Below are 21,499 nucleotides of genomic sequence, written 5' to 3'. Positions count from 1 at the left end.
TCCCTCTCTGGCAGCTCAGGCTCCTGGAGGCAACGTTCTTAAAGTACCTCAGGCACAGAGAAGGGCGGGGCTGAGAAGCTGGCTTCACTCTCACAGGCAAGGCAGCTGTTTGCTCTTCACCCTCCCTCCCTCTCTGGCAGCTCAGGCTCCTGGAGGCAATGTTCTTAAAGTACCTCAGGCACAGTGAAGGGTGGGGCTGAGAGGTTGGCTTCTCTCTCACCGGCAGGCAGATGTTTGCTTTTCTCCCTACTATGCTTGCCATTCCAACGCCGGGGATGGGGGATCCCCTGCTCCCACCTCTTCCCCCTGCCCCCACTTACCTGGCCAGTGGGGGCAGGGGGCACCCCCAGTGCCCCACTCAGCAGCGTGGGTGCATCCCCAGGCAGCGTGGTGTGGCAGGGGAGCAATTCAGCCCTTTGGGGAGCACGTGTGTGCTCCCGGGCTGCCCTTTGATCCACGTGACATCATCATGCGGATCAAAGGGCAGCCCGGGAGCACTTCCCAGAAGTGACATCATCAAGCATGCCGACAGAGAACTCAGAAGCCAGCACAGGGTAAGTGCCGGGGTCCCAGTCTTCCACCAGGGGACTTAAGGGATCTGGCAACCCTAGGTTTTACCCAATTCCTCACTTCACAGAAATATTGTGATGCACCACCTGGTGCAACTGCATGATGTGGAAAATTAAGATGGTCAAGTTGTTACCATTAAATTATTACAGCCACAGCAAACTACACCATTTCTCTGAGAGCCTCTACTCTATCCTTAAGCAGCCTACAATATCCTGCTCTGGGTCATTAACAATTCTTGAAATGGTCTTTTCTATTATAATCTACTCATTCTGACAGCCAGCTCATAGAAAATCTCCATTAAGCTGATGACTCCACCCTTCCAGTAACCCCCCCCCCCAAATTAATGTGTAAACATACCCAACCCTAACCTTTTCATTAAGGCCCATTAAAGCACATAGCTGAAACTTGAGAATGCAGCACACGATATAGAGCAACCCTTTGGGAGGCTCTTCTCTACACAGAACTCTTATCCACATAAAACTGAAATTCTCAGGCTGTTTAATACCTGAGAATGCTTCACTTAACTAACAAAGCTTCTTTCCTATACTGAGTGACCATAGGTACAACAATATCAAAAGAAGCATACCTAAATGAGTAAAGTTTTTCAGAGGTACTGTCATCAGTGAGGCTTCGTAGGGAAGAACAAGTGATGGATAATTCTGAACTCCCTGGGCACTTTCTTGACCCCTTCCTAAAAGGGGCCTTTTAGAAACCTAATGACTAACAGAAATGTCGTTCTAACATTAACTAGCATATGAAGATGTTTGCTCTAGTTCATCCACACACATGCACAAATTATGATGAAATAAAACTTTAGGGTTCCACAAGACTATTGGCTATTTTTGTTGCAACTGACTTCCCCTCTGGAATGATTACTGTCAATGGTGAAACCCCTCAAAGGAGAAACCCAGCCATCCTACCCTTCTTGATTTTCTTTGCTAACCTTTTTGTCTAAAAATATTGCATAAATCTTAGCTGCTTTAAATGAACAGTGCTCCTAGATCCTCATGTATGGGATGTGAAAAACCCATCTAAATTCCTCTGGAATATACTTTGTATCTTTCCTCATGTGATGACTCTCCAACAAATTTAACCAAGTGTTAACTTTAGTTGGGCTGTATGCCTTTCCCAGGCCCTGCCACACAACCTCTGTCCTTCTTACCTTTCTGTGGTCTCTCCTCCCACCCCAATTTGACCTCACTCTCTTTATTACAAAAGAAATGGTAGAAGGATCCCTTTCTTCCATCAGTTTGGCTAGGCTGCACAACAAAGCCTGCCTTCTCCCTTGAGAATAGCTCTTCTGCACCTCATTTCAAGAGAGGTGAGTGGATTCCTTTAGCTAAGCTTATACAAACATTCTTATCACGTGAAATGGACAGATTCACATAATAGAGTGAATATGTAAAGTAGCTAACTTCCAACCAAAACACTTTGGATTGATCAAGGCCTGCATAAGCACGTGACCTCATGGGGCAGCTGCCAGTGCCCATGGCTGCTGACTCTCCTCTGATGCTTACATTCACAACTTTTTCACTGCCTGCTTGTGCTTTGTCACCTCTGCTCCCAGCTGCATATGCTGCCAAGCACTACTGGAGAAGTGCACATGGGCAGTGCACAGAGCATCAGCATTCCTGATTGCTATGGCAGTGGCACTCCTAGCTGCACCCACCACTCAGCACCATAAGAAAAAGGGTGTGCAGATAGTGTGGATGGCTAGGACTGCAGGTGGTGGGAGAGCTTGTGAGTGGGCAAAGGAAGGATGCACAGGCAGGTGGGGGCATATGTGTGGGAGGGCAAGAAGTGAGGCTAATAGTGGGCATATGGGGGCCCCTGAGCAGACTCTGCCCAGGGCATGCCAGAGCCTGGAACTGGTCCTGGGCTGATCTGTATCTGTAGTAACCCTTTTCAGTGGTTATGTTGGGGAGCTTGCTATCTGGCATGATCCAGGTAGGTGCAACTGCCTTATAATATGTATATGTATGCATGTATGAATGTGTGTGTGTATGTGTGTGTGTTGTCCTTTTTGCATAAATATATTTAGAAGATTGCATAGTGCACACTTTCTGGGTATGCAAGGTAGCAGTGACAAAAAGGGCTTATCAAAAACAGTATCAATAGATAATACAGATGCATTTAAACTATTTGCATGTACTTTTAAAAATCCCATATTTTCTGTAGATGGTAACAAAATTTCACCAATTATTGATAATAGATCTACTCATTCTGTTCCAAATAGCAGATTTAATACTTGCAGACTGAATTAGTCTAGCATCTGCTTTTAGCATGTTCCCATCATCTCCTCCCCACAACCCAACAAAATGTGAAGGAGGCAATTTTTCCTTTTGATCTCTCATTGAGTTTCAGATGCTGATACTGAAGGATAAGGAAGCAGCAAAACATTTTTTAAAAAGAAAGAGTTATACCGCTGTGTACATATTATCGTTAAAGTTAAAGAATCTTAATCCGTAATTGTATTCCCATTTGATGATGTCTCATGGTTAAACTGTTCCTGTGTAATGTCAGTTGATTGCCTTCAAATGAATAACATAGCTTGGATTAGCCAGGACTAATAGATTTATTAGTCACTAATTCATCCCTGATACAAAGATCAAAGGTTTCTCCAAAGAGCACTTCTCAGTCTAGTTCTTCTGTAGTACAGCCAGTCAGACTCTAATGCATATTGATTTAAATAACCTCATTCTCAACAGTTTCAGCCTAATTCCCTGCAAAGGGAGTTTAAGAACATCATTCACTGCATTCACAGGAGTTTGATATCCAAGCTGAAGCAAACAAGCCCCCCTTTTTAAAAAAAGAAATGTATCTGAAGCTTGTCATCTGGCAATGAAGATGAGAAAGGCAGGAGCGGTTGTTCTCCTGCTTATGACTGTGGAACATTTATGAAATCCAGGGTGTGCTCATAATCTCTGAATTTTAGTGCTGCCAGCTAGAGAGTAATGTACCAGGGCCAAAAAAGAGTCATAGACAAATAGCTGCCTTAAATTTTGAATGTCAGCATATTGTACCAGACAATTTAATCTTCACTAAGGAAGCCTGCAGCACAGAGGCTCAAACTATCTGCCAGTTTAGAGCACAGAGTCCATGCAATTGGAATGACAAAAATCCATTAAAATAGAATACCTGTGCTTTTAATTTTGATCTCTGTGGCTAATGGGTACATTAGCCTTAGGAAATTACAAGACATACCCATGAAATAAACAGCTGTGTTCACAAGCTTTTTACAATTGATTATAATTATAAAGAATATATGCAAAATGACTCTGGAACATTCTTTACATATACAGCAAAACGTTATTTATCTGAAGTGTGGTGTGGTTATTTGGAAAATACTAGGTTGGCTCCTAAGGTGACCTTGCATGAGCGGAAGGCATTTCCATTCTCATACAGGGGTGACTGAATATTTTTTGTGCTTTTATTTATTTATTTAGAATATTTCTATGCAGCATCTTCAGAGTCCTGTCCCAGGTGACTAACAATTAAAAATCACAACAGTATAGACAAGACAATTAGGCGTAAACAGCCTAAGAACTACCCATAATAAAGCAAGCCATTAAAGAACTGTTAAGACCCCGAATTAAAAATCTGAGTAAAAAGATGTGTTTTGGCCTAATGCGTAAAAGATGAGAGGCTCTCATATCCTTTAGTTTGACTCTTGAGAAAGGGCAGACTGATGTGAGTAGAATCCTGTGTGAGGATTCAACCTGGTGGCTAGTCAGTAAAAGCCTGTTTGTACTTGAAAGGTTTAAAGGGAATTAAAATCACTAGCTTAAATTTATGTATCTCAGCCAGGCTTCTCCTTTGAATGCTGGGACTGGGAGATCTGAGCTGCCGATCAGTTCTTTAAAAACAATCTGTATGTAAATAAATCTCCTTTATTTTTATAAACTTCCTGCCTCAGTTATCTCTGAGTTCTCACCACACAACTTACCTCATGGCAGAGAACCTAAAACTTTTACACTAGCTACCATAAGAACATCTAGCAGCTGAAGGTAAGGCTTACATTTCAAAACAAACCTAGTTTCCAAAATTATACAAGGAAAGGCCTGTCACAGGTACTTTGTAATTAATTAATCTTATACATTAAATTTTAAAAAGTTCATATGCAAGGGAAACAGAAAACTAGGAACATGTCCCATTGAATAAAATAGGACTTCCTTCTAAGGATACTTGCTTATGATTGCTCACAAAAGATCCGGTGAGTTCTGTATCCTTCGATCTTTCAACCTGCTCAGGAATATAGATTGGGCCACACTGGAAATTATTTACAGGGTCATTTCAGTTGCCCAGTTTGCTCCTGGTCTCCTGCTTTCTTTTTCCTCTTTAAGGAGGAAGCAGCAGAGAGGATGGGATGGGAAGAGAGAGCTGTAACTAGTTGGATTTCAGCATTGGGAACTAGAATCACTTTCTAAAGTTAGGAAGACAACATCGGCTGAGTCCACACTTACTGGCATAGTGCTAAACAGTTGGAATGATAGCGTCTTCCTGGCGCATTTTATGACATCGAGCCATAATGCCACTCTTATGGTGTGATGATGTCATAAAACGCACCAGGAAGACGCTATCATTCCGACTGTTCAGCGCTATGCTGGTGAAGGTGGATTCAGCCATCATCTGGAGACTTGGTATACCTGTCTCCTCTCCCTGGGCAATAAAACCAGCTTTTCACATCTTCCCAAATTTCTTCCCCCCATTAGCACCTTCATGTTGTTGTGAGTTTTTTGTCTTATTTTTCTTGTTTTGGGTTAGTATAAATATATTAAAAGTATTTTTGCAGTTTTGTACTTTTACAGACAGACTGAAGTCTCAGTACAATTGGGCTTATTCCCAGGAAAATTGTGTCTCACCTATATTTAATTGTTAGCGCATGTCAGTGTTCTAGAAATGTCCCTTGGCTAGGAAGTCTTCCTGATTCTGCTTATTCCTGATTTTTTTGTTTGTTTTGCCCTGTATCCCATTCCAATATGCACTGTATGAACCATAATTTAAGTAAGATCTATTATTTAATTAGCCTGTCCTTTTTCCTTTAATGTTTCCTACCTAATGAACAATTATTATTCTAGTCACTGTAACAGAAAGCTAAGTGATTTGTTTTGGTATGATATTTGTTTTGGATCAGGGTCATGAGGGGGGGTGGAATTTTTGTCCAGGGCCTAGGGTGGCTCTCAACAGTCCTGAGGTTCCTAGTAAGGTTGCCAGCTCCAAGTTGGGAAATTCCTGGAGATCTGGGGGGTGAATCCTGGAGAAACCTGGAGAAAGTGGGGTTTGGGGAGGGAAAGGACCTTGGCATGGCGTAATTACATAGAGTCCACCCCCAAAAGTAGCCATTTTCTCCAGGTGAACTAATCTCTGTGGCCTGGAGACCAGTTGTAATTCCGGGAGATCTCCAGCCACTACCTGGAGGCTGGCAACCCTAGTTCCTAGTGATGATGAATACTGCAATAAAAATATGAATAACGGAGAGAGCAATTATATTATATCTGATCACGTGCACAGAGATAAAAACTATCATTGCCTGATCAGATAAACCCATTTCCTCTACCAATGGTATACCCTATTTACTATAATTTGCTTCTTCTGAAAGAATAATGGCAAAACAGGAACCCTTGGAGCTATCATCACCCCCAGCTGGTTATTCCATACTCTAACTTTCCCAGAATAGTAATTTAACCTTTCTATGAACCATCTAAGCCTCCATGTCATCATGAAAGGCTCCCTACTCCCACTAGATGTTGGGTTTTGTTTCTTACCTGCATGGGTATCCCATGATGATTATCCATGGCTGAGCATGACCATTTAATACCAAGTTATGATTTTTTTTAAGGAAAGATTTTAAAACACCCAGATTAAATCAATCCACTAAACATAAACTATAGTTTATGTAAACAAAATTGTATATCTGCTGATACCACTGCATGGTCTTGAAGGAACAGGATCTGAAAGGAGGGGGAAAATTCCCAGACTTAGTCAATGTGACGTTGGCTGATAAAATACTTCTTTGCTCACATGAAAAACAACCAGCTGTGCCTGAATTGCTCTCAGCAGAAGGCAGGAAGTTAGGTTACTCTTCCTCTGAAATGCCCATTCTACTTTAATGGACATGTTTAGAGCTTAAGTATAGTTTATCTCTTTTGCTTTTCTTCAGAAAATCCTGTGAAGTCTTCATTTCCAAACCCTTTTTATAATGCTTCACAAGAACCAGAAAACATTTAGCGTTACACACAGAGAGCGTACTATTGCCATACAACCTGCTGCTGTACTTTAAGGCTTGTGAATGGTTTATAAGCAACTGACCTTGCCTTTTGATGGAGACTTTCTCATTTACAAAGAAAAAAATGTGGTTTCAGAGGAAAAATCTAGATTCATAAAAGTTTTATGCTGACACATAAATTATGAACAGAAATGTTTTCATTTCCTTTAATTGTTCTCATTCTCTTTTTAAATCTAAAAAAACTATACTTAGAGTCAGTATTTTCTTGAATGTGGTCGATTCTATCATAAAGTGTGGAAAATAATTGGGCAGTGCAATCCTGAGGGCCATTGCAGTGAAGGAGAACAGCTGCCAGTGCACTTATGGTGCTGCTAGTTAGTTCCCAAAAAGGTTTTGGCAGATGTTCAGAGATGGCCAAAGACTCCAAAATGGGGCAGGACATACCATGACTTCACCATCATCCATTGCAGACACACTGTCATGCTCTGAACACATCATGGGGGTGTGACAGCATAGCTGTGAGGGACAGGGCTGAAAGAACCAATCACAAGGCAGCAGCACTCACCTCACTTTCTTAAGTGGAGTGAGTGCTTAACTGTCTGACAAGGCTCTGTCAGACTGTTACAAGGCAACGGCAACAGAACAGTTGGGAAAAGGTCCCAGTAACGTGCATTGCTAGCGAACAGAAACACATCCACCCAACAGCATGCTCCATGTGAGGCAAAGAACACAACCCCCCAGAAAAGTGTCACAGAGTAAGAACAAAGAGAGTATACACTGTCAGAAGTGCTTGGTACTCACCAGCAGGGACTCCTCCCAGCAGACCATGCATGCTGCCACCAGTGGCCTCAGGACATATTATGGGCCAACCCCACTGGCAGTGGACTGGGAAAGGGCTACATGATGGCACATACTGTCACTGACAGATCCCCAAGCCGTCTCTTGATGAATGTCAGCCAGTCCCTGTAATTTCTAGCAAGATCTACCAATTCCTCCAGGTTCCCAGCAGCTGTCACCACAGACATTGCCACCCCACCCACCCCCCATGCACTGGTGACTAGAAGTGTGCAATAATGAAGTACAAGCCAAAATACACATATAAATCACTGGTTTGGCTCATTAAAGTGGCTTCCAAAATGGCGGAACAACTTTGAGAAATAAAGATGTAATGATTCCACCACCACCCCACCTACGGAAAAGTGTGTGTTTCATTTCAGTTTTTACCCATGCAGCAGCCACACAGGCAGGCCAGGCAGTGGCAGTGTGTGCGCATGCGTGCGTGCTGTCTGGCAGCATCTTGTTTTTCTTCATGGCAAGTCTGTTTGCATTCATCATGTAACTATCTGGAACTGAAGGAAAGCGACTGGGTCCTTCGTATTGACTCTTGGAAGGAAGGGGATGTTTATGGTGTTCATGAGTGCATTTTTTCTTCAGCGCTTCCGGGGCAATGGCACTGGCATTGAGTGACTTGTAGGGATTGAATCATTAAGGCTTTGCTTTGCACCAGGGAGGGGAGCAGCTGACAGCATGGTGCCGTCAGTGAAACCATCACCATCCCTTTCTGTGCGTTTTTACGTACAATGCAAGGAAAAGCCAGCAACATCCATGCAGGTATACACACATAGGTTTTAGGAGGGAGGGGGTCTCATTCGGCCTCTGAGCCTCTAGTTGCTGCAGAAGTTCGTGTTATGCAGGTTAGGGTAGAAATGGAAAAGAAAAAGCAATTATTAAAGGAGAGCTGCATTGAGGAAGTCCCAGGCATGTGGAGCAGGGGCATGCCCATTCAGTAGCCTTCTGCTACTGCTGCCATTCACTTAGATGCCATGGTGCCAGTGCCATGACTGTGACTAACAAAGTCCTCTGAAGATAGTGAGTCAAAGAGCACCAGGAGGAAGTTCAACTTTCCCAGAAAGCTTTCTGGCTTTTGGGGCTTTTCTGATTAACACTGTTAACCCGGTGTTAAATGGCATGTAAGAAGCAGGTGTGTGTATTACACATGGCACATGCATGCACATGCAAGTCTTTCCAGATTCAGGATCTATATGGTCAGATTTTTTATTTTCGGGTACATCACTGGGACTCCCATTCAGCTCTGCCCATCATTGTTTCTTCTTCATTTTCATTCAACTCTGGATTAACATTTTTTGTTGGAAAGAGAGACCAGCAGCCAGCATCCTGTCCAGTCTCCCATTTCTGTTCATTAAAAAAAAGGAAAAAGGGGGGACATTCTCCCTCCACTTGTGGTGAAAGAAAAACCAACATCTAGCCCTCCCTTTCGGTGAGTTTTTACATAAACTGCAAGGACAGGTCAGCGGCTGGCAAGTATCTTCTTGGGTTTAAACAGGGAGTCTCAGGCTGCTGCAAAGCAGATTAAGGTGAGGAAGATTCACCCCTCATTGGGAAATCAAAACTACAAGGCACAGGGAAGCATGGCATAACAGCAGAATTCAAAGATAATAATTTATTGGTTTTGTAATTAAAGCCAGAATGTTTTTTTTTTTTTTTAATTTCACTGAGCTGTGCTGGTTGGCAATGGAGTACTCTCCTGCTTGCATGTTATGGTGACATGCCATGCCAACACTGCTTTACCAGTAAGTTCCCCACCATTATATTCACCCACCAACACTCACCTTCTTTGGTGTCCATTGTTGTGTGTGTTTTCATATGCATGAGGAGAAACTCATTGGATTGATGGGTTTTGAGATGATGTGGTTTTTCATTAAGTGCGAATAGATCTTCATTTCCCTAACTCCTCCCTTGAAAAGAACAATGTGTGTGTGTGTACACAGCAGCACAACACTCACTTTGGTGTGTTCCTTCCCTAAAGCAATCTTTGGGGTCCATAAACATAGAACCCTTTTGTTGTGTGCTCTCAAACTAGGTGGGTTGGTGTTTTAGAGGTAGGACTGTGTTCTCTGTGTGATTTTGGTATGAAAACAACTGCCCCAGAGTCTCATTTCCCTACCCCATCCCTTTGAAAAGAACAGCATGTGTCTATGCCTGTGCTACGACTGCCCACCTTGTGCTCACACAACGGGCTGAGACTCATGAAAAAAAAAATTAAGGATCCATTCTGAGCCGACACCATCCCACCAAGAACAAACTAGTATATGAATGGAATTATTCCAGAACCCTCAGAACTGAAACTGAAATGGAAATTTTCTTGGTGCACACCCCTACTGGTGACCCCAGGACACAGCATCCCTCCACTTGCAGCAGGTCTGCCACTCCTGCTTGATAGGTCCCCACATGGAAGAGAGGATGAGAGAATGCACAAAACCATCTGTGGGTTCCATGTATAGAGGTCCAGCATGGGCTCCAAGTCCCCCACATATTGGAGGACTACAGCAGCCACAGCATCTGGGGCCTAGCCCAGCTGCCTTGCTACCCTTACTGAACCTTCCTATCCCCCCAAACCCCAACCCCACCCCTTCTGAAGACACTGAGTTAGCCCACTGCATTGGCTCCCTCTCAACTATTGGCTCTAGGGACTCCACAATACCCAACATCCAAAGAATGACCATCCCAGCTGCTACAACTCATCTTGAAGAAGTCAGGGTACAAAAATGCCCCAAGACATTGTCAGAAAACATAAACATGAAGGGCACTGGGGGGAAATGGAGAGCAATGGCTGAGTTGTTGGGCCCTGGCTGTGCCAAGCAGGGCCATATCAGTGTCCCATGTCCAAAGCTACCTCATCCTTCTTCTTCCGTGCCTCTGCAGGGGGCTTCCTTTCCATCACTGATCTCCATCTCATCCTGGCTTGCAACTTTGGGATGGGCAGGGGAGGCACTGCCCACCAAGGGCTCAAAAAAGTGCCCCACAAGGTTAGACAAGGGGCCTATGATGGCACCAACATCCTCATCCTCTAGCCCAGTGGCTGGGTCTGTGATCTCCTGGGCACCAGCTGCCCCTGCTGCTTCCTCACCCCTTGCATGTGACAGCCCAGCAACAGCATCTCCACTGAGTGAGTCACTATGGCATAAGCCCACTCACTTCCCCAATGTCAGGGAGATTTTCCCTTCAAAGCAGTCAGCCTCTGGTAGCATGTCTCTGGGTATAATCTAAAGTTCCTTCTGTCCCACACTTTAAAACATATATATTTTTAACTTATATTAAAGCCCAAATATTTGATAGGGGAGAAGCAAGCACCTGCGTCTTCTTCAAATGAAATGGCACTAGAGGCTGAGTAAAGTTCAAAAGGGAAAGACTTCTAGCTGAGACCCTGGGGAGGTGCTGCCAGATCAGAAAATACTGACCTTGGTAGCTCAATGGTCTTATTCTGTATGAGGTAGACTAGTAAACAAAGACATAGTGGGCCTGCTCTCTTCTCTTCATACAAATGGCCTTTTGTAATGTTTTATGAGAACAGAGCTCTTGCATCAGCCAAAGCAGCAGCCAGTAGAGTTTTTTCCCTGCTCTCTCTTGTACATCTCAAACTGATGAACTTTGGAAATACTGATTTGAGCATTCTGCTGAACAGTCCCTCAATGTATAAATCTGACGAGAAGTAAAAGCAACATGAAAAGTGTGTTCACTAGGTGTGCGTTCCAAGAAAAAAAGTTGCGATAATTTCTGATCCAGGATTGGGGTGGGGGGTAGATTTATACTATGTTTGCAGTTTTTTGTGTGGGGCATTATTGGTTTTGGATTCAAATCCATGTGAATTTTTGGTGTTCTAGACATGGAAAATTTGGAAAATTAAAGAAAACAAGATACCTGCTGCTGACCGCAAAACTCTACATGGTTTTTTAGGTGTGTGTGTAATACCTAAGAATCCCAGATTTGTGTGACTATTTTGGAAAATCATAGTAACAGCCCAAAACAGCAATTTTCAGGTGTCTTTTTGGCTCAGGAATACAAACCTCCAATGCTCATTCTTGGAATAAAAATATCACTCTTTCAACTATTATTATAGCCATTCAGCATACCTTATTGCACAGCTTTTTGGATAAGGTTCACAAAAATCACATTCCTCGGAGCAGGTTAAATAGGATACTAAGTCGATTATCATAATTCTTGACATTCCAAAAGCTCTTGCAATGAGCTGATTACTTCAGACTTTTCACACTGGGCTATGGCTTTCTCTAAAACCAAGAGTTTTCATTTGCAAATATTAGCTGAAGTAGAATTCAATTAAAAACTAATAGAATTGAATTACAATATTAAATGAAATCTAACTTGCATTTATGCTTGCATCACAATCATTGGCTACCTATAAAATTTTACATGTACAAGGCTTTCTAAGAGTATTAGCTACTTTATTTTAATTTAGTTGGGGCGGGGATTGTTGTTTCCTAATTAAACATTCAAGGCCAGATTACTCATAAAGCAGATGAAAAGCTGGTTTAGAAAATTAATAGGAGATTCCATTGTGTCAGAGAAACCAGCACAGCAACTTCCCCCAGCCCAGACTTTTATCCAAGGCACTGTTCTTTGGAAACAGTAACAACAGCTGCAAAACCAACCCTTTGGCAGCGTTGGTATCTGGGCTTCAGAACAGTCCTTCATCTCCTCTGGCATATGCTGGTATTGGGCCACTGCCAAGCTAGGTCCAGGATCCAAGGTTTTCAATTATGGCTACAAGTCCCTAGCTTTAACTTGCCAAGTGCCACTAGGTCCTCTTGCTGATAATGGTCTGCAAAATTTTAAGGTGGAGAGAAAATAATAACAAGGCAAACCTAAACAGAGGAATGAGCTTGTCATCTTTTCTTTTAAAACTGGCAAGGCTGTTATGCCTCAAACAACTATACAATATTCTGAAATTCAACAGGCAAAGCTCTCCTTGAGGTAAGGAACCTGAGGGCTTTCTATATCCCAGACACCCATTAAAAGTTCATTAGACCCGCCCAAGGGATTATCCTCCCAGTTTGCCATGTGGATAATGAAGATGGGTCTAGGGACCAGTGTCATTTCTTGACAATGCTCTCAGTGTTCCCTCCCCCTCCCTAAAACCCTCAATAAATGTTCCCTGATGGTCTTTAAAGAGTCTCATAATCTTTACTAAATATGATTTAAAATGATACAAAATAGCACATTTGGAAACGATACTACTTTACTAGCAGGTGTACTGTGGAAGCAATAGCTCACTGTCTTAAAGGCTGTTTTCAATTTATAGTGAAACTTATTTCTTTGTGGTGCTTGTACTTTAAACAGTAGGGTGCAACAGAGCAGAAAAAAAGAAATTATTTTAATCTTCTGGACAAGTACCAGCCACAAATTTCTGAGCCTAAATATGCAATGCAATTACCAGTTTCACCCAAGGAATTCTATCATTGAACGTTATTTACTCTTCCAAATGGACAATAAGCATTATGCATATAAAATACGAAATGCAAGCAATAATGAGCTTCATACAATAGGTACTTGATTTGGCAATTTAACTTCCAGAGAGACAGAGAGAGAGAGAGATGTTTCAAAACTAGAGAGATTAGTTTCAAAAACTAATAACAGCATGTAGTTAGTTCGGAATACCCAGATCCAAAACCGAAGTGGAAATGTTTTCAGTGCACAGCTCTAGATGTTTTATGGAAAATATCATAAAGAAGTTCACCAGTTCATAGCCAGAAATTTAATGGTAAGGAGTCATGAGTACAATAAGAGGTAGGAAGGGTTGCCAGGTCCCTATAATACCAAACCCTGAGATTCATTGGATAGGCCTAATGATGTCATGGGGTGGGACCCGGTGATGTCACAGTGACTAGTGGAATTTCCACACATCACTGCTATGCACCACATGGAATCACCACATGGAATCAATGTAGGATTACCAACAGGCCTGGAGGAAAATGCCCTGTCCCTTTAATACAGGCTTAATGTGATGTTACATAACAGGTAATATTACTTACCTCCGTGCCATGAAAAGTTTCACCTAGACATGGGCACGAACAGCATTACAAACAGAAAAAAACAGTGGAACAGCCTAATCTGCTTTTCTTGAACAAGCTGTTCGTGGGGCCCCATCCTAAATGAAGAGGTGGTCATTGCAAGCCTCGTTCGTTGCCTTCGGCAGCTGTTTGGCAAATCAGACAGTCTGGCCCCTGCTGCAATCAATCCCCTTGGCAACTGGAGGCAAGGAGGGACTGAACTCTGTCTGAACTCCTTCTGGCTTTCCTTCTGGCTTTAACCCTTCAAACTACTTCCAGCAGAGAGTCCCATTTTTGCCACTGTGAAGAGAAAATGACAGCCAATGGAGACCCATGGATCATGCCTTTCTGAAACTTGGGGGGTCTTAGTCTGGACTTTTCTACCTGGAGAACTAACAACATAGTGCATGTGATTCAATGCAGTTGCCCCAAACTTTATGTTGGTAGTACCTCACGTTCTTTAAAAGTAAGGGTGCAAAAACGCGTGTCTAGAATAAAGAATAGAGTAGCAGATGCCCCTCTTGTTACACATTTCATGGATTGTCATCCAAATAATAGGGATTTTAAAGTGTCTGTATTAACCGTTATCAAATCCTCTATAAATTATGATATACATCAAAAACTTCTACAAAAAGAATCTGAATGGATCTACAGTCTTGTCTCTTTATCCCTTCATCGTTTAAATAATGAGATTGAATATACATGTTTTTTATCAGTTTTACATTTTATTACTGTTCCTTTCAGAATGTAGTGAAGAGCTTCTTAAAAGGAGTGGGTGTATATTCTCTCTCCAAGTTTCTTCCCAACCTTGTGAGCTGAAATAGAACAAACAATGGGAGTTTGTAAGTAGGGAACTTAACTGATTATTCTGTTTTACTTGTCATTGTGAAGTATAATGGAAATGGAGAATCTATTTGTTTAGCTAATGATATGCATTATTATACTTTATTTTTTTAGCATTTGTCATATGTAAGATGAACCTTTGAAAAAGCCTTGAGTGAAATGGGAGGAAAATATGCTAGCAAAGCCCATCAGACTCTGCTACTGAATACAGTTGATCTACATGTACATTTTGGACTGGGTCATCTCTGAAGGTCCTTATTCCATTCCATTGAGTTCCTGCAAAAGACCAAAATGGAAAGCTTCAAACAATAGAACTCTGATATATTCAATGTGAATTACTACTTACCTTGTGGTTTTCCTTGGAAACTCTACACCAGTTGGACTTCTGTACAAGCCCATGATCTTGTATATAGATGGGATATTTTTGTGTATTGTGATGTAGTATTTATGGTATATTTATTGAACATTTATTGATTAACATTGTGCACTTGACCACTGTGCACTTTATATTTAAAATACAGTAAAATTATTTAGAGAAGGAGAATTATTGTGATTAGTGTTGTTTCTTTGCAAGTCTTCAGGTTTATAATTTCAGCAATAAATGCATATATATTTTGCACACCGTATCTAGTAGACTTGTGGGAAAATTTGTTTTTGCTTGCTTGCTTGCTTTTAGGGCCCTTCTTATAGATGGAAGCTATAAAATTTGATTCCCACACAGATGGAAACTTTAAAGTCGGTATTAAAATCATTGTTTCCGGTATAGCATATTTAAGCATAGCATTGCTAGGAAATTCCTATGTCATGTATCTTGGTAGTTGAGGGAGATGACATAATCCTTCTTTAGAAGGCTGGCAGCCAAACAGTTCACTCTGATCTTGGGTTTCCAAAAGTACCATCTGTGCATATGGCAGTATTCACAGACCAAGAGCACTGGAGCTAATGACTGCAGTAAATCTGACAAGCACACACCCCACACACACAATGAATAATTTACAAGAATCAGGCTTAAGAGGGTATTTTCCTCCTGTTTCCAAGATTCACAATCAAATTGTCTGTTTCTCTTGAATACAACATCAGAAGATATATTTTGAGTGAATTTTAATTAGGCCGATATTTTGTTAGCATCAAATAAAAGTGAAAGTATTTACTATTCAGGGAACTTTGGTTCCTTTTGTGGAATGGGTCTGTGTTTCTTCTGTTACTTTTTAAATTGGTGTCTTTGGATTCTAGTCTGGCCTGCTTTCATCTGTGCTGTGTAGTTACCTGTTACCACCATTATGTAACACTTATTTAGTAGCAACAGTGTTCTCAGCACATAGAAGTGACAAAGACTGTGTGCCAGAAGGATTGCAGTTGAAATTATATAGATGACATGGCCAGGCTCTGAGGAAGAGCTCAGGCTGATCAGTGGATAGAGCAGATTTGGACAAGAACTGACAGAGATAGCAATAGAAGTGGAGGATAGGCAAGACTTGGGAAGAGATTCTAAGACCTCTGAATGATTACCAGCCTCTCCTTTCACTGGGGATACAAATCACATGATCAGAGTGGTAAGATCTATTTTTCGTCCCATTATTTCCTGTCAGTGAGAGAGTGGCCATCTGGGAAAAATCCCAGTGAGCCTTTGCCCTGGAAGGCTCTTGTCCCAGAGCCCCTACCTGCCCCATGGTGGGGCTTGTCAGGAGGAGCACAGCAGTGCCTGGCTTCTCCCTGCCAGCCAAGGCATAGCGGAGCTGGCACTATCTCCCTCCATCAGGTGAGATCGCATGGTGATGAGAGGTGTGCGGCCCTTTCCAGGGCCATTTTGGCCTCTCAGTACACACTGGTTCCTATCATACTTAGTATTTACGGCAAAAGTGAGAATGCAGACTGGTGGTGTCAGGCTGGAATTGTAGCCCATGTTCCTTTTCAGGTCTTCAAGGACAAGTGCCAGTTGCAATTGATCCAAACCAGGTAAATGACTATGAGTAAGTACATACATTGTGTTAACCTACAAAAGAAAATAATGTACAGTACTTCACATCTTTATAGTACAACCTGCATTGGAGCAAGTAATTCAGGATTTACACATTCTGATTAGTGAAAGATCTTCATTCATTTATGGTACATTACATAATTAGAAAGAACAAATTCTTAATACAAAGAATTTTTATGACTTTGAGATTTAAATGAAGTCTTGTATAGACATGGGCACGAACAAAAGAAAAATTAACGAACCAGCGGTTAATGGTTCGTGATTGTCCACAGCCCATGAACCAGCGTTTGGAAGAAGCCACTGAGCTTGGCCCCAGGGCCTGGCAGCAGCCCTGGAACCTGAGGCTAGAGCCCTAGTCCAGCACACCAAGATGCCTGACCACCAGATCAGGCACTGGAAATAATACTGTGAGCCCACAGCCCAGGTGCCCACTGAGCTTGGACCCAGGGCCTGACAGCAGCACTGGAACCAGAGGCTGGGGCTACAGCTGTACCCCAGCACACCAAGATGCCTGGACAGAATAGGCACAGAGACTAAGAATAATAATAGTAATAATAAGGATAAGAATTAAAATGATAATGATTGTGATAATAATAATAATTATTTGGTGAGCCCTCAGCCCAGGTGCCCACTGAGCTTGGCCCCAGGGCCTGGCAGCAGCCCTGGCACCAGAGGGAGGGAGGTACTAGAGCCCTAGCCCACCACTCCCACAGACCTGAACAGATCAGGCACTAATGTGTGCCTTCAGCCGAGGTACCCTCTGAGCTTGGCCCCAGGGCCTGGCAGCAGCCCTGGAACCAGAGGCTGAGGCTAGAGCCCTAGCCCAGCAGCACACCACCAGATCAGGCAGTGATACTGTGAGCCCTCAGCTGAGGTGCCCACTAAGCTTGGCCCCAGGGCCTGGCAGCAACCCTGGAACCAGAGGAGATAGATCCCTAGCCCCCAAATCCAAGCACGATTATACTCTCTCTGTCTCTCCCCAAAGGCTAGCAAGTGGCAAGTAAGAGCTCTGTCCCAATCCACTGCTCACTGCAAGTGAAATCCAGCCTGGGAGCCCATGGCTATTTATAAGCACGGGTCCCATTGAACAACGTAGGAGGTCTGTGTTTGGCCATCAGAGCTGCCTATCAGGGTTTGCAGGGATGAGATTGGAGTGCCCATGGCTACAGAACACCCCCTTCCCCCTGGGTGTCTTCTCCCAACTTGTAACTGCTTTGCAGCTCCATGGTTGGAAGGAAGACCTGCTGATCAAGGAAAGCTGGGCTTCCATTCGGGTTTCCAGGGAGACAGAAGGAGCACAGACAGAGTTCAGGCATTCCCCCCAGCTCCGTTTCCAGGAGAATTGATTGCTGGCACCTGACTGTCTGGCTTCCCAAACCGTGGCCGAACGCACCAAACCAGGCTTCTTCCAAACGCTGGTTCATTGGCCGTGGACAATCACGAACCACCGGATCATGATCGCCAATTTTGTGGGGGTTTGAAATTCATAATGCGGTTTGTGCCCATCTCTAGTCTTTTAACAGCAAGCAACTAAATGAAAATCCCTTTCATCTCTTGAAGAACATGTTAAGAACAAATTATGCTCAAACGAATACATAGTGCATATCGTCTTGTGAAAGGTCATACTGTATTTTTAATGTTTGTTGTCTGTAAACTATGTGATTATGTTTTTATAAAATTGGCAATAAACTAAAAGCTACTTTTTTCTTTTGCTGGTGCAGTATATTGAAGCATGTTACTATGGTAACACACTTTATGTCTGTGACTTGCTATAATATTGGTACCAAGAACACAGGGAACCCCCTGGGGACACAGACAAAACTACAATGCAACAATCAGGGTCACAAGAAATCAAGCACTCAATATAAATATATTATTAGTGTATTTTTTCAAAAAGTGCAAAAGTGCAAACGTGCAAAGATATTATTACATAACACAATATAACAACAATTTAAAGTGCATATTTCATCAAAGCAGGGGTAGTCTATCGGATAATTAATCAGTAGATAAATTCATACAATCCAAAAAGTTCATCACTGGTGGTGAGGAAGTGCAAAGAGTGCATGGAACCTGTCCATATGTCCAAAGTAGGAATGAGGATGTGTCCAAAGACACCTAGCCGACGGGCTTCAGCTTGCTGTTACCAATTCCCATTTCGGTGTTTCTTCTTCTTGGGCTAGACTCTATGGATGTCCAAAAGCAACTCTCCTCACAGCACACACCATGGCAGTTAAAAGGAACCCGATAGATCCCGATAATATTGGTACCACCAGCAGAGGGGGAAAGTAGTTTTTCTTGACATAGCAAAGGGCAAAACCATTCTGATCTGATTATGTATACAGGGTTAAAATGTGGTGAGACCAAGGGGAGCAGGTTTAGTTTAATGAAGAAGGAACTTCACAGGCATAAATCAGCATCTTTGCCTCTGTTGAAAGCTTACTATAACTGTATTTAAAAGCTTCTATAAATTTCCTTATGCCCTGATCTGGATAGCCCAGGCAAGCCTGATCTCATCAGATCTCAGAAGCAAAGCAGGGTCAGCCTTGGCTAGTAATCGGATGGAAGAGCTCCAGTAAAGTTCAATGTTGTAAAGCCAGGCAATGGCAAACTACCACTGTTGGTCTCTTGCTGTGAAAGCCACAGCAGGGGTCACCATAAGTCTGCTATGACTTGAGGGCACTTTACCAATAGTGAAGCAGAATCACCAGGCTGCATCTTTGAAAAGCAACTATTGATGTTTGTTTATTCTTATTTTACAAAATTTATTTCCTGTCTTTCTGCCCTCATCAGGGCCACCAAGAGAGTACTAGCTAACACATTAAATCATACAGAATAGAATCACAATTTAAACACATCATTAAAATAATTAAAATCATACAAAGACATAAAAACAAGAATAAAACATGGGCAGTAACTGAGGGTATACCAAACAAAACAAAATGTCTTCACTCACTGGCAGATGATGGCAACAGAAGGACGCAGATGAATCTCCCTGGCAAAGAATTCCAGAGTTGGGGTGCCATGACCAACACCTGCTCCCAGGTTGCTACCTGCCTAATCTCAGAAGGCTGGGGCATCCAAAGCAGGGACTCCAAAATGACTGCATTGGTTAGATAGGTTCATAAGGGAGTGGGTTGTCCTTCAGTTATGTATGTCCCAAACTATGTAGGGATTTAAAGGTCAACATGAACAGCCTGAATTGTGTCCAGAAACAAACTGGGAGCCAATGTATACTTCTCAAGGGCAGCCTCATGTAGAGCTCATTGCAGTAATTTAATCTAGATGTAATCAGGGCTTGCACCACAGTGGTCAGATGTTTTCTGCCCAGGAAAGGCCACATCTGGTTAATTAGTCAAAGCTGGTAAAAGGCAATCCTGGCCACAGCTGCCAAGCTCTTATCCACAAGTAGGCATGGGTCCAAGAACCCCAGACTATAGATCTTTTCCTTCAAGGGGAGTACAATCCCATCCAGAATGGCTGACACCTCAAATACTGGGTAAGACTTTCTTCTCACCAGTAATCGTTCCATCTTTTTAGGATTACGTTTGTATTGTAATATGGTGCACAGTTCATACAAATTGACTGTTATTGTTTGCTGATAGTTCTATGTGAACAAGTCATCAGTTGTACTGATTTCCTTTATACACTACCTTTCCTCCAAGGGGCTTGATGGCTGGAGGTGTGTGTGCTCCAAATGTAACCTTACCTGTTCCAAGCAAGACAGTATGATTACTTCAAACAAATCTGGAAAGCAGTGTTTATGCTACTAGAAATTCCCTCCCCCCCTCAGCCATTTGTACTAGTGGTATGTCCTACTTTACTACTAGTACTATTTAACATTTCTGACAGTGCCATCCTGAGCATAGTTAATCACACCCTTCTAAACTCATTAACTTCAGTGGAATTATAATGGTATAACTCTGCTTAGGATGCAACTATTTAAACATTTTTAGTGACAGTCATTTCCTGGCTATTTGAGAAGCATTGGTATTCAATAGGTTGGTCTAGAACCAAAAAGAAGCTGCTAACCCAAGGTCCATCACGTGAAGAGAAATTGAAGCCTTCAGATAAGACATTATTTTTCTATGGAATGGAGACACAAAACATAAGGAAGCCTTAATTAAGACATACATGAGCCTTTTGCCAGGAAACAAACATGATGCAATTCCAAGTAACGAGTACGTGTCATGTTTTCCTCATCTAGCTTTTTACTTTCTGTGGCCAAGCAACTCTCACTATGGCCCCTCCTTCCTATATTCTTTGAAAATATTGGTGTAAAGGAAAATCAGTTTTGTCACGGATTTTTCTCAGATTTCCCATTACTTCATATGAAAGAAATATCTTGGCTAGAGTAGATAACAGCATTATACCTTGTTTCAACATCACTATAGAAAGACATGGTACTTTTAATTCACATTCTTTCCCCACCATCCCCTGTTCCACCATTTCTTATCATCAGTAGCATACTATCACGGAGGACAGGTCCATCAGTGGCTATTAGCCAGTAGCCACAAGGAATAAATGGCTCCACAATAATGTTAAGGAGCAGGAACCCTCTGAATACTAGTGTTGTGGAAGGGAGACAAAAACAAGTCTTTTGCCTCTGTGTCCTGTTTTTAGGCTTTTCCGAGGATTTGTCTGAACACTATGTGAAACAGAATGCTGCACTCCATGATCTGATCTAGCAGGGCTGTTCTGGCTATTAACCATAAGATCCTCAAAATGAATTTGTGTATCTTTTACTCACCCCCTCCCTTGGCTCTTACAGATAATCAAAGATGCTTTATCTGCAGTTTAAAGATTGTTGCACTAGTGAAGGCTTAATCCCTTTTATATCCCTATTTTGTGGTTTTGTTGCAAGCACAGCTAATTGGTTCCTTCCTACCCAATTAGATGCAAGACTAAATTCAATTTTAAAAAGAAACCATAGACACAGTTAATGAAGCTTTTCAATACTCCTGCATTACCTATGCTTCCCCCACTGGCAATGCTTCAGCAAACATGCAAGGAAATGAA

The sequence above is a fragment of the Eublepharis macularius genome, chromosome 8 (assembly GCF_028583425.1).
Source record: "Eublepharis macularius isolate TG4126 chromosome 8, MPM_Emac_v1.0, whole genome shotgun sequence".
NCBI classification, from domain to species: domain Eukaryota; kingdom Metazoa; phylum Chordata; class Lepidosauria; order Squamata; family Eublepharidae; genus Eublepharis; species Eublepharis macularius.
This window is presented reverse-complemented; position numbering follows the sequence as displayed.